Raw genomic sequence first — 14,777 nt, 5'->3', positions numbered from 1 at the left:
CCACAATGAAGATGAAATAAAAAAAAGCACTTACATTATTTTAATGTGCAAAATAATGAACACTATGGCGTCCCTTTGAAAAGATTTGTTTTCAAAAAATAGAAGCTACTATTCTCCTTAGTATTCACATTTATCTTTTATCATCTTTCCAAAGTATATGGATCCAATTTAAGAGCCCTAACTAATGGATACTGTGCTACATAGGTCTGAGGTGCCAGAATTCTCCCCGCTCTCTTGTAAACAGAGTGCCAGTAGAACAATCTGTGCTAGTGCTACTACAACTGGTCTTCCATACCCTCACACAAGGAGAGATTAGCTGATGGATCCAAAGTAAAATTACTCACCTTCATAATTACTCCGTGTTCTGGGTACTATTGCATAGCAAGTTCATCATGCATAGTTCCTCTCCCCTCCCCACCCCACCTCCCACACACACAACTCATACTGAATCTATTGATCCTTCTGTATCTATGGGGAAAAAGTAGGATATGGTCATTAATGATTCTCCAATCTAGCTTGGCATCTTCATTCACCGCTGAAAATATAAGAAAATGAAATTGTCTTGCTGTTACAGCACACCGAGCTAACTGTCAAGGTGAAAGAGAGCTATCTAAAAAGAGAGCTCTTCTTTTAATATGTAGGTATATGGGTAATTAGCAAAGATAGCAAAACAAATGCAGAAAAAAAATGCTATAGTCAAGAGGCTCTACTCAAATATCATGTGTACTTAATTTGCAGCTTTTCTTTCACCATGATCATTTTAGTATTAACAGACATATTATCTTCATTTCATTAGGAGAACAATTACATGTATGAATCTGTCAAAACTCTGGCTGAGATCCATTTTAACTGAGGAAGTACTACTGAAAATATCTATATTATTACAATATATTCCACATAGTATTTTTCTTCCAACAGGCTTATTGTGAAGTAGGGCACTTGCTTCTGAAAACAAGTTATTAGAATCAGGACTTGGACTACTCAGCTGATCCAGTATGCTATCTAATTTGGACCTTCACTGTATTCAGGAGATAGGACTACGGCCAACATAGGTATACCCGATCTAGTTTTAATCTAGTTAGCTTGGGATTCAACTTCAGTAAAAATGCGGAGGCATAGAGGCTTCAATACCCATTACCAAGCCCAACTGTGAAACTGAAGTGCCTTATTATTCCAGTTTTAAGCTGACCACACATTTTCATGTTCAATTTTAGGAAAAACATTTTTCCCCTTGAATATAAATGGATAACTATAAAGTCCTTAAAGTCCACTCCTAAGCCCTTACAAAATCCTGCAGGAGAATCAAATAGGAACAGACCAAAGCTGTCAAATGCACTAAACATTCTAAAATAAAAATCCAACCCCCCTCCCATACCACCCCCCAAAAAAAAATCCAACCAAAAAACCTTACGTAGTATTTTTATAGCATGAACAACATTATTGCATAGCCAAAGTCAAGTCTGTCAGGGGCCAGATTCAAAGGTCAGTCAAGCATATAAGTCAAGTGTGTAGACACTTATAAGGAAAATAATGCAGTGTATAGGCTACAATCACATCACCAGAAGCAGTAGAGACTAACAATGGGAAGTAAAAGATGCTTCAGAGGATGCTCAAGAAACCCAGCAACCAGCAATTATGTGATAATGAGTCCTCAGGGAAAGTCCTCTCCGAACCCCTAATCATTTAAAATGGCCTTGAAGCATGAATGTTTATCTCTCTTCTAAAAATGTTATCATAACATCATGTAAAAGTAAAAAGTAATTGCCTGAAAACAAGTGCACCTCATTAAATAACATTACCTGGAGATGATTTGTTATGTTCTCACATTTAAAATATTTACTAAAGCAGGAAGAATGACTAGTATGTCCTCTGGTCATGTAGGAGTGGGTTAATGGAGATTTCCCTACTCTTTGATTGTAAAAGTGAGTAGACTTCCCAAAGCCATTAAGTCATTAAAAAAAATCATACAAGATGAAAAAGTTAATCATGAAGCCCCTATGAAGATATTGGCTTAGTAAAATGAAGCACCACACCTAAATCTGCTCAGAAGACTTAAGTGCAATTAAGAGATAACCTATGCTATTTCTAAAAGAGCTAACTCTGGTACCAGAAGTAGCCTAGCCACAGCAATAGCAGGTACATCTACACATGCAATTAATTCAAAGCAATAAACTCCAGAGCAGTTTGAGTCAGAGTAAAGTACTCCCAGTCACAGTATCTACATTTGCATCTGGGACAGAAGCAATTTGAAGCAGGGTGGAACAGCTTATACCAGCCCCCCTCCTGCCCTGCCCTGGGCTCTGATGGTGGCAGATAGTGACACAGGGGCTGGCTGAGACACAAAGGTGCTAAAAATCTGGAATTACATAACTAAATAACAAACACACATCTAACTCCCTGCTGGTTGGGCTTACTGGGAGCAATTTATACCTGCAGTTAGCATGCACAAGTGCATTTAATCACACTTAATTACTATGCCATAAGATAGTACTGTCCCTAACACTAATGAAATAAAGTGGTGTTAATTAGTTTACTGCAGCCTATTACCATCACCTGTGTAGATGGTGATGGTTTACACTGCAGCTAAATAGTCTACTCCACAGTAAAACACATGTAGATGCAGCCAGCATGGGCTAATTTATATTAGGTAGTAAATCAAATGTTAGATATTTCTATAATCAATCTGCAGCATAAATGTCTGAGAGCTAAGACCAGCATCAGAATCAGGCCACTTAGGCACCAAGGAATTTAATTCTCAGAGGGCACATCTACATGTGCTTTTACACACACACTTGCAGGTATCAAGTTTAGGCATGAACAGCCTAATATCACCATGTTTAAGGTGCATTAAGGGTGTGCTCATGCAGATGTGTGCCTTTGATGCACCTTAAATCAGGCTACAGCAACTTAAATTGGCACATGTAGATATGCCCAGAGGCAAATAAACCCCATAAAGCAATTACTACCACCAAGACCAGCAGAACTTTCAGGAAGTCTGTTTGTCATGTCACCTTCCATGCACACTCACCAGGAGTAGCAGCAGAGCAACTTTGTGCAGGTGGGATCTGGGGGTGTAGAGCTGCCTAAAAACACATGGCCCAACACTAGAAAGAGAAGTGTGTACCACACTAACAACTATCTTTGACTTAAGTAGGGACCAAAGCAAATAGGCATGAAGACTCTTGCCATTCAAGGGTATTCATAGACATTACCTTTTTCTAGGTTTAATCTGGACCACAGCCATCACTATATACCCAGCTATATCCATATCTGTAGTTTGAATTAAAACTGGCCCCAGGCTGAATGAACTAATCCTTATTGAATGAGGATTAAAGTTAATGAATACTAGGGCAGTCTGACCTAGGCAATTTAAACTATATTAATTAGCATGTATATATGGCAGGAACTGCAGTTTGAGCCAGGTATGAATCCCTGATGTCCCACGACTTACACAAGTGTCCAGTGCCTTCTGCCGTTTCTACTGAAGAAGTGCAGAAAGACATGAAAACCTCCCTGATGGTCAGTGATCATCAATCATCTATTAACCCTTAATTCAAATTGAAATTTGATTAGATCTGTGTAATATGAATCAGTTAATGGTTTACAAAATGGTGGGCATGCCTATGAACAGGTCAAAGATACGTGTAAAAGTAAAAATCCCAACAACCTCCCTACACATATATAACTACAATTTAACAATGCCTGACTACAGTTTAGCTTATTTTAGAGGGCTTCTTTATCCAGTTACTAATTACAGGAGAAGGCTTTTTGGGTCTATTGATTAAAAGTCCTAAGGCAAGAGACAGAAAATTTCACATTGCCTGGTGTTAGCATTTGCTCTTTACCATCGTAAGCAAACTCATGACAATGCCTCATTTTCAAATTAATAATCATATCCCATACAATATGAACTGTCAGAGCTTAGTTGCTAGCAAGCTGTTCAATGTTGCCAACTACTCTTGGTATTAGATCATCTGGTAGTTGCTCAGGTGGTTGCTAAGGTACAGTCCTGCCAAGGCTCATTCATGCAGAATAGGATTTATTCACTGCTTCAGTTTCCAGGCTACCTGTCTTCCAGAATAAGATTCACAATGGATTTGATGACATGTAAAAAAAGCTAAACCCCTGCTCTGAGTTTTTTCTACAAATCTTTTTCATTCCAGTGTTCACAGGACAGCAGCTCTGCATAGTGACAATCTTCAGACAGAAAGCCCCTGGTGATTCTGAACTTGAACTTTGCACACCATATGTACACTGCTGTTTTTCTGCTTTTCAGGCTTCACATCAGATGAACTGCTTTCCTCTCTTGTTACAAAGCCTTTGGCTTTTAAATTGGATTATCTATAACAATATATTAATTAGCAGAATCTGTATTTCCCCAGCACAGGATACAGTTTATAATTCAGACAGTGATTTGAATAAGAAAAAGCTAAACTATTATTTAACATATCGCAACAAGAAACACAACATTGCAGCCCTCATTTCATTCATGCTCTGTTGAACTCAAGAATCAAAGAAATATCAGGAACAAGAGAAAGCCACTTACTGTGCAAAACCTCATCTCTTTTTAGTCTCATGATCACTTCCATAGTATCAATGCTGTCTTTTTAGAAGAACAACGTGCTTCTGCTTTCATTCCCACAAATTCTATTGTTCTCAAAAAATACTAAACCGAGTTTACATTTTAACATAATTGTTTAAATCTGGCAATCAGTGCAGAAAAACAGCTTGATGTTTCTATTATTATTTATTTCTATAACATCCTGGGTATGATTAGTTCTCTATAGACAAATGAGGGAACTGAAATTGAACTGAAATTCTATATATAGAGAGAGCAAAGAGGTTGGGAAAAACAAGTACAGAATACATGGGAACTACTCTACTTAGGCTGGTATTCTTTCTTCAGTACCTGCTAATTCATTCCTGATGTTTCCTATACGTGCGTGAATATCAGTTGTATCCTTTGCGCATGTTTCTTACACTCTACCCCGCACACATAGCCCCATATGCACATGAGTGTGAATGTACTGACATTTCCTAAATAGTTAGTTTCATAGTTTTTAGGGTCGGAAGGGACCTGAGTAGATCATCTAGTTCGACCCCCTGCCATGGCAGGAAAGATTACCAAGGTCAAACGACCCCAGCAAGGTGTTCATCTAACCTCCTCTTAAAGACCCCTAAAGGGTAGGAGCCAGCACCACTTCTCTTGGAAGTTGGTTCTAGATCCTAGCCGCTCTGACCATGAAGTAGCGCCTCCTGATATCTAGCCTAAATCTACCCTCTGCCAGCTTGTGACCATTATTCCTGGTCACTCCTGGCAGTGCTCAGGGGAACAGGGACTCCCCCAATGCCTGCTGATCCCCCCTGACTAGTTTGTAATAGGCCACAAGATCCCCCCTCAGCCTTCTCTTTTGGAGGCTGAACAGGTTCAGGTCCTGCAGCCTCTCTTCATAGGGCCTGCCCTGCTGTCCGCAATCATGCGAGTGGTCTCCTCTGGACCATGTTGTCAACATCCCTCTTGAAGTGCGGCGCCCAAAACTGGATGCAGTACTCCAGCTGCGGCCTGACCAGTGCCGCATAGAGGGGGAGGATCACCTCCTTGGACCTGCTTGAGATGCATCTGTGGATGCATGACAAGGTATGGTTGGCCTTCCTGACTGTGTCCCCACACTGCCGGACCATGTTCATCTTGGAGTCAATGATGACTGCAAGATCCTTTTCTGCCTCTGTAGTGACAAGAAGGGAGTTCCCCAACCTGTAGGTATGGTGCCGGTTGTTCCTCCCCAGGTGCATCACTTTGCACTTGTCGGTGTTGAATCCCATCCTATTCTCATCCGCCCACCCTTGTAACCTGTCTAGGTCCAATTGTAGCCTATTGCTCCCTTCTAGCGTGCCCACATCCCCCCACATCTTAGTGTCATCAGCAAATTTGAACAGGGTGCTTTTTACCCCCTCGTCCAAGTCACTGATGAAGATGTTGAACAGTGTGGCCCCGAGGACTGAGCCCTGCGGAACCCCGCTGCCCACGTCCTTCCAGCTTGAAAATGACCCATCCACCACCACTCTCTGGGTGCGGCCCTCCAACCAGTTGGTGACCCAATTGACTGTGTGGGTGTCCACACCACAGTCCCCCAGTTTCTTAATGAGAATGGGGTGAGAGACAGTGTCGAAGGCCTTCCGAAAGTCCAGGAAGACTATGTCCTCTGCTACCCCTTCATCTAATGATTTGGTGATCTGATCATAGAAGGCCACCAGGTTGGTCTGACAAGACCTGCCACTGATGAACCCATGTTGGTTGCCCCTAAGCATGAAATACCCTGCTGGCCCCTCGTGGAAGTGTGCCAGAATAATTTTCTTGAACAGCTTGCCTAGGATCGAGGTAACACTAAGTGGCCTATAGTTTCCCGGGTCCTCCTTCTTCCCCTTTTTGAAGATGGGAACCACGGCCCTCTTCCAGTCATCTGGCACCACACCAGAGCACTACAAGTGCTCGTAAAGCTCTGCCAGGGGTCCTGCAATGACCTCAGCTGTTGTGTTAGTGATGTTGGGTGCTCAGTTTAAGAGACCTTAAAGGGTAGTGGTTTTGCACAAGGTGGGGGTTGTCAGAGTGCAGTCCCAGAGTGTTCTTGTTCAGAACTCCTGAGATCTTCTCTAGTCTCTATGAGATTCCCATGAACCAGGTTTGGCTCCTAGAGTAAGAGGGGAGTCTGAGCTCCTTCCCACGCTGAGCTCCCAGCTCTGAGATCTGTCACTTTCCCTGGCTCTGCATGGCCCTGACTTAATGAACAAGTATCTGATTCTGCTCCTGATACAGGGACTTTACTCTTGTGGAGGAAACCTAATGCAACCCACAGTTCCAAGCAGCACAGAAGACAGTTTCTTCAGTAAATGCATTGATTGGGGCAAAGTCTAGCCAGCCAAAGGTGCTTTATCCCCTCCAAACAGATTAAGCAATCCTTCTGTCCTCAATCCAGCCTGAACATGCCTGAGCAACCCAGAGATATGCACCTGCTTGCTTCCAGTCTTTCCAGCTCCCCAAAGCTCTTCCACTTGTCTTAATCTCCAGACCTGCCTCATCTTCTTTTCTAACCTGCTCTTCCTTTTGTCATGTTTTCCTCTTATCCACGCTGCCTGGGTGTTGATATGTCAACAAAGCCATTCAAGACTGCTGATGTTAAAGGTCTGATCTGATCTTCTACATACCAGCACTGGCAGTTAACTTCTCTTTGCACAGGCTAAGCAGGTAAACTGAATCACACAATATTATAACAACATAAACACAGTTAACAGAAAAATATCACAATAAAACCCATAGTCCATCAAAGAATATCAAAGAACAGTTTTATTCTAACCTTGATCATGTATTGACTCACACTGGATGCTCTGCATCTTTTTTGGAGAAGCCTACTAAATTTTGGGCACTTATCTTAACACTGAGAAGACTAACATGTTCCATCACCCTGCTCTGGGCCTGAATATAACCCCTTCCTCCCCAAATTAAATCAAAAGAAAGACCCAGGAGATAGCTGAGCACTTCCCCTATCTTGGTAACCACCTCTTTCAATGCATTAACACTGATGAGGTGATCCAGCACAGGATACAGTGCACAAGTGCCTCCTTTGGGAAATTGCTTTGGCATGTCTTTATTCATCATTATCTCTGGGAAAAAACCAAGATCCAAGTCTATAATGCAGTCATTATCCCTCTCTCTTCTATGGATGTGAAACATGAGTGACCTACTGTCATCATTTCAAAAAAAGCTTGGAGAAGTATCACCAACGATACATCTAGAAAATTCTTCCCACCAAATGGGAGGCTCACTAGATAAAAGCCAGCTGAAGCCAATGTTACCAACACTGAGTCAATGATCTTCAAGCACCAACTTTGTTGGATGTGACTTTAGGCACATCCAGATGAATGTGCATGTGTGTTTCCCCGGAGAACACCCATGCATGCGTGCTCTGGTCCCAGCAGCCTTACCTGAGGTCCTGAGGACCTCCCAGGACTTTAGCAGTTGTGATCTAGGCATGCGGAGCCTGGCTGGCAGTTGGGGCATGGCTCCAGCTGGCCAGGCTCCGGTTCTGGGTGTTGCATGCTGCCATCACATGCAGCACCCCACTTTTTTCTCGTGTGTTTTTTTTGCCAGCAGGATCTTCTGGTGCTGAAAAACACATGCTGTACTACAAATTACCAGGGTAGTGAGTGCTTGCATATGTGGTGTGCTCATCTGAACATGCCCATTTTGTGAATATACCCGACTCTCAATTCTCAAAACAAGTATTCAATTCCCAGCTTAGTAATGGCCTGAGATCTTGCAGTGGTCAGAGGCAACACTACAAGGACACATTGGCTTCATACAGATGTGCAGGCACATGTGGGTTGTGGCACTGCAAACAAGCTATATGCCTGGAATGTTAAAACATGTCTGTTGCAAATTTATAGTGAGGGGGCAAATTCTGTTGCTAGGAAATCCTGGTACCAAAAAAAAAAGGGGGGGTGAGAAAAAAAGCAGTGCAGCATATATGACAGGGAGTGTGCGCTCCCTCCAGGGAGACACTCTGGCTCCTGGCCAGAGCATCTCCACTCATTTAGGTGCACCACAGCTCCTCCAGCATGCTGTGAGCCAGGAGGAGTGTGGAAAGGGCAGTTTGCCTGGAGTGAGCCAATTTGCCCCACACCAAAGCACACATGCAAGGGCATGCTCTGAAACAAAAAATAGTGGCACAAATTTGTACCACTACTTTTTTGCTGCTGCAAGTGCATGTCCCTGCATATGAAGATGTGCCCCTTAAAGGCATACATCAAGAAAACAGATGTTGACATCAAGACCTGGGAGGAGCTGACTGCCAACTGACTCCAATGGTGCTGCAACCACAACCAAGTGGCAGCCTATTTTGAAGTAAAGCATCTCGCCTTTGAAGCAGAGAAGAGAGAATAGAGGAAAGGAAAGGAGAGCAACCCTAGCCTGTGACCTACTCTCCCTTACAAAAAACCTGCAACTTCTGTAGACAGGTCAGTTTCTCAAGGATCTGACTTGTAAGTCACCTCTTGAGACACATAAATGAGCCATTGTAGAGATAATCCTTAAATCAAGGGATTGCTACCAACAATGAAAATATTATAGCAATGTGAAAATGGTTAACAGAGTAATGTCACAATTAAACCCATAGTTCATCACAGTAGCCCAATTCTATCTGAAAATTTAAATTTAAATTATTATTGGGCATCCAATAAATTCTACAGCATCAAATTGTAGTCAGCTTTGAAAATGAAGGCTATATTTACATGTATATTCATTTATATGTGTGTATGTTAATACAATATACATGTATATATTTAATACATACTACTAGTTATTACATATACTACTCATACTCTATGGAAATGGCTGCTAATACTAACTGAGTAACATGATTTTTTTTACTGGAGGGGGTATGAAGAATAATCAAGCTATACTGTTTCCACATCCAAAAAATATTCATGATTTTGACTAGATCTTGTCAAATAGTTTAAAAAAATAATTAAGGGCTACATTAAAAGTTGTTAGTGGTTAGAGCAGTGATTCTCAAACCTAGGATACCTTGAGATCCTTCAGAGGTGTCACAGGGTGCCACACAATTTTAGCATTGTTTGATGTACAAACATGATTCACAAGATAAACCAGAGATTTCAAGTAGGAATCCATAGTTTCAAAAGAATTCTGAGCTGTTGTGGTCTTTCTCAGTTCTTTGCAACAGAAAATGTCTACAGTCAAAAAATAAGTGAAAGCTAAGCCTGGCATTTCCAAGGGGTGTCCTGGACTAATGAGGAGTACCTTATGGTTAAACCACTGGGTTACAGCATCTATCCAGGATATTGGAGATCTTCTCTGAATTCCCATCTCTTCCTGAGCATTAATCAAATTCACATCGACAACAACCCCTGTGTTAGGCAAGTACTCTTATTCTATACTGTTTTACTTTGTATAAATTAATTAAACATTCAGTGGAGCAGAGGCTAGAACCAAAGTGGAACAGGTCTAAAAGGAGGTACTGAATATATAGTGCATGATTTTTCAAAGACTCCTGTATTGCAGGGGTGAGGGACAAAGCATTTAAGTCCCCTCAGGCAAAGGAGATAAGTGAATATTATTTTTCTACATTATGGATGCTCTAATGACTGAGCTATTGAGTTAAAGGGATCTCCCTCTCTTTCTACAGGGTGTTGTGAATCCAGCTCTTCCTTTCCTTTGTTTTTCTTTAAAATGCCTGCAATTAAATAGTTCATTTTCACCCAGAACAATTGTTGTGTGTTCTTCTTTTTTATTTTTTATTTTTCAGTTAAGCAGCCAAGCAGAAAAATCAATTATTCACACTATTCTTCTGGTAACACTAAAACAAATAACAGCTGTGTCCTAAAGTGAACCTAAAAGGCGGGGTAGTTTTATGTTTTCTCTTTATAAGAGGAAGATGCATCAATGTAAAATTTCAGTATTAATGTTTATGTACATTTAATTTTGTATGAAGTGATTAATTTCCTCTGAATTAAATTTCAACAGCAAATCTTTGAAATTGGGCTGTCTGGAAAATTTGTCTTTCATTCTGACCTTTCACTGCTGACTGATCACTTTTGGAAAACAATGACTAGACGCACAGAATTTGAGATTTGATGTAACTTGAGTCAACCGGATACAATATGCAGATGTCATTTTCGTTATTTAAGAATATTCGTTATTGTATTAGAACATTGAAGGTTTAACACACAGTGGTGAACACACAAGTGTCTGTGTGACACAGCTGTCTCTCTTTGACTTTACCAAAGCTTCCACTCCACATTAAACGTTATAAAGTGGAAAGTGATAAAAAAAAGAACTTTGCTGTGAAGAAGGTAGGATTGCATGCATGTACCAGACCTGACTTAAAAACATGGGAGTATATAAAAGGAAAGTTAAGAGACTTCACTTGGATGTTTTCTTCTCCTTCACCCACAAGTGCACATTAATATTATCACAACTATCCTGTACCATTGACTGTGCCTTGCATCACTCCTTCACAAAACTCTACCCCAATACAATACACATACCCATAACTAGTATTCTGTATGGGAAGGCAGGATGAAGGGTACAGGAAAAGGTGATGTGTGGCTTGCTGGCTATGGTATTTCTGAGAACGTAAAGATGCATGCCTTTACCTGGAGAAAGGGGATATAGCAATAGTATGGTGTAGCATAGACAGGAGAAAACAGTTGAAAGAACAGTTGTAATTGGAAAGAGAATATAATGTAGTTTAAGCTTAGCATCTATACTAGAGAGATTAAAAGAGAACTGAGAGGCAGGATAAGAGAAAAAAACTGTGAAGTGAGGTAATGGAGAACGGATTGCAAGTGGGGTTGTACTAAAAGAGCAAAGCTGAGGAAAGAAAAGCTGTGGCAAAATACAGAGCTTTGAAAATGATTTTTACACTGATGAGGAAAAAAGTCAAGAAGCCAGCAGAGGAAGTCTAACAACAGACAACATAATTGGAGGTTAGGGAAAGAAAGGTGATGTTTTTAAGTCATTGTGTCATTTCTCTTTGTCCCCTTCCCCTCTTTCCTCCCTCAAAAATTGGCCTGTAGCAACTAAATGAATTACTTTTTCTCTATAGGTAGATATTATACCCATCTTCCCTTTTCTCTGTACCCAATTTCCCTCCCAATCTCTATCCTTTTTTATTTAATCCTCTTTATTAAAAAAGAGAAAGATTTTTTTCACTCCAACTGGAAAAAGATATCTGGAAAGCCAGAATTTTATATTATTTGCATCTTAGAAGAACATCAAAAGCTTTTAATCAAGTAGAATATTTACAAGCTTACATCGAAATCCTACCTGGAAATGTGTAGGTGTCTTGCCCTTTCAATTTCCTTGAAATATGGCTAACATGAAAACCATACCTGGTCAATATGATTATTAAAAGAGAGGAACAAAAGCTTCACTCTAACTTGACATTTCCAAAAGAAACCACAAGTTAAATGGGAAGTACTTGACAATGCCTAGTCTTGTTATTACTGTCACACATTCAGTATACCAGTCTGTGGTTGACAAAAGTCAGGACTATGTATGTACGTGTATCTATACATAGGCACAGAATGACAGAATAATCTATGAACATGACAATACTTTTCTTTTTCTTTGCAAATATTAAAGGGGGGGCAGAATGAAAACAAGTGTTAAACACACTTCAAAATGAGATGAACTCTGCCAATTATTTTTTCCAAAAGAAACTAATTTGAATGGAAAAAAAATGTCAGTGTTTTAAAATGCTCAATAAAATAACTGTTAGTCAGTGAAACCAAGCAAAAATGTTTTGTTTTCAAAAATAGTTTCTGATTTAAGAAACTATATGTTTACTTTCAGGATTTCCCAGCCAAAGAAATAATGAGCAAAATAAAAAACCTCTACAAACATATTCTTTTTGGTTGAAAATCCATTTAAAAAATAAGAAAATCTAAAGATCCCTATTCCTAGATATCTATTCCTACTGCTAAGCATTACAATACACATTTTAAACACAATAAAACAAAATATATGCTATTGTTTTACAGATGCCAAGATAAATTCTACCAAAAGGCATATTTATGTTACATGTTGCAAGAATTTTCACCCGTTCTCTGACTGTCACATCATGTACATGTTATAATCCCTGTTAGGGAATATTTAATGCTCTACCATGAGGTACATATTTTACCCTATTGTACAGTACACATGCTATAATCATTACTGGCACAGAATAAGGGTTATCTGCAAGGCAAAGATGAAACACGCAGGGACAGTTGAAAGTTTTCTTCTTCACTACATCACAAAACCACAGAAGGCATGCATGGTTTGTGGCAATCTACAACACTATAACAGTCTCTGTTAACAGTTCACAAGATTTGCTTCAGATTTAATTTGAAACTTTGAAATGGATTTTTGATATCTCATAGTCTCTTGTGGTTACTCCACAGTCATAATTACTGCCAGTGTTTTACAGATTACTTGTGTGGTTCTCTCCTTTTTGGCGGCATGCAATGTTCAGGCATAATGAAAAATATTGCCATTCGTAAAGTGGAGTGAAGGTCTTTGCTCTTGTAGAATGCACAATCAGGCTGACTGCAGGGCAAGAATTTCAATTCACTCATGAAGCTTTGTGTAGAATACATAAATAGGAAAGTAAATAAGTATTAAGGCAGAAGGAATGCCATGCATCTCCCTCAGAACGCTGTAGACACTAGTATGCATCATAAAGTGTTCAGATGCACATGGTTATTCAGCAAAGATTTGAAGCAGACATTGCACAGTGACAGAATATTTATAATTAACAAGGTTTGTTCTACTAATATAGGTACACAAGCTTGGGAATATTCTTAGAAAGGAATCATTTTATTTTGACTGATTGTTTTCTATGCTATAATTTTCTCATTTGGCAATAACTGAACAAGTCAATTGATCATTTAGCTGATTACATAATTATTTAATGAGTCACACCTTCCAAGCAGTGGCATATAGTGCTCTGGTAAGAGGATGGTGCCAATTCATTATGGAAAATGTGGGCGCATCTACATGTGCAATGAATGTGCACATGTGCTGCGCAGACGATTCAGGTACATTAAATTGTGCCCTCACACACAACTAAATGTTTCCCTTTTGGGAGCAAATCAGTTGAGTTCAGGGCTCCTGCTGTGCTCTGTCCCCCTGCAGCAGCCAGAGGGAGTTCCAGGCTCCCCTGGGTGCTGGCCCTGGGCTGGCAGATCTCCATGGTGTGAGGGAGAGCTGGCCTGGCTGCCAGACAGCTGCCTTCCAGACACATGGAGATCAGGACCCTTCCTGATCCACCAACTGAGACAGCTCTCCCAGCCATGTGGAGACTGGGACAGATTGTGATCTCCACATGATTGGGAGGCAGCTGCCCAGCAACTGGGACAGCTCACCCAGCTACATGGAGATCAGGACAGGCCTACTGCCTAGGCTTACTGGGAACAATTTGCTCCCAGTCAGTGTCTATACATGCACTTTGGGGCATTAGTTCAATGCACTGATTTCTAGTACCTGTATTTACAGGTATTAGAAAATGGCACATTTGACTTATCTACTGCACATTAATCGCAGTATACATGTAGATGCTGATGCTTTACTGCGCATTAGATTAGTCTAATGCATAGTAAAGCATCTTGTGTATACACACCCGGTGTTTGGTAAATTCTGTCCAATTGAGGCAATAACATTGATCCATTTACAGTAAGACAGCCTTGGAAAATGAGGGGTGAATTTTCATGTAAGGAGATATTGAGATAAACAGATAATACCTTTGGTGTAGAGGCGTTAATGCATACATGATCCCTTGTCAGGAGAAAAAAAAAATCTATCCTTTTTCTTCTCTGAAAGTTCAGGTGCATCTAATGTATGATGTGTGTATAGGTGTTGGGGGATGAGTACATGGATGCATGTGTGTACTTGTATATATAGTTTTATACTGGAATTCTTTATGTCAAATGTTTGTTATGTTGCTGGTATTTTATCATTTGGACCCTAATCTTATGCCATACCAGGACAATGAAAGATGTGAAGGTATCTGACACAAGAACATCATTGTTTAAAACAATATTACTCAACCTTTTGGCCCCACAGGCTGGATGAGAGGCATGGCCCAGTGCCACATGCCTAGATGGGGCCTCATGACACTTCGGTCAAGACCTGCACCACACCTGCCCCCACACCCACCTCATGGGCCCAATCTAGCATGCAGGGCCATACTCTCCAGTCTCCCAGGCTTCCCACAGGTCTA

At 40.5% G+C, this 14,777-nt stretch overlaps 1 protein-coding gene across 1 annotated transcript in view; it reads right to left on the bottom strand.

The window, feature by feature from the left end:
* The window catches only part of NALF1 (NALCN channel auxiliary factor 1), an 806,963-nt gene that overhangs the window by 431,524 nt on the left and 360,662 nt on the right, over positions 1 to 14,777 (bottom strand). The window lies entirely within an intron of this gene.

The sequence above is a fragment of the Crocodylus siamensis genome, chromosome 1, assembly GCF_052110815.1.
Source record: "Crocodylus siamensis isolate JL-2025a chromosome 1, ASM5211081v1, whole genome shotgun sequence".
In the NCBI taxonomy this organism is placed as follows: Eukaryota; Metazoa; Chordata; order Crocodylia; family Crocodylidae; genus Crocodylus; species Crocodylus siamensis.
Note: the sequence above shows the minus strand (reverse complement) of the source record. Positions and strands in the feature narration are given on the sequence as shown.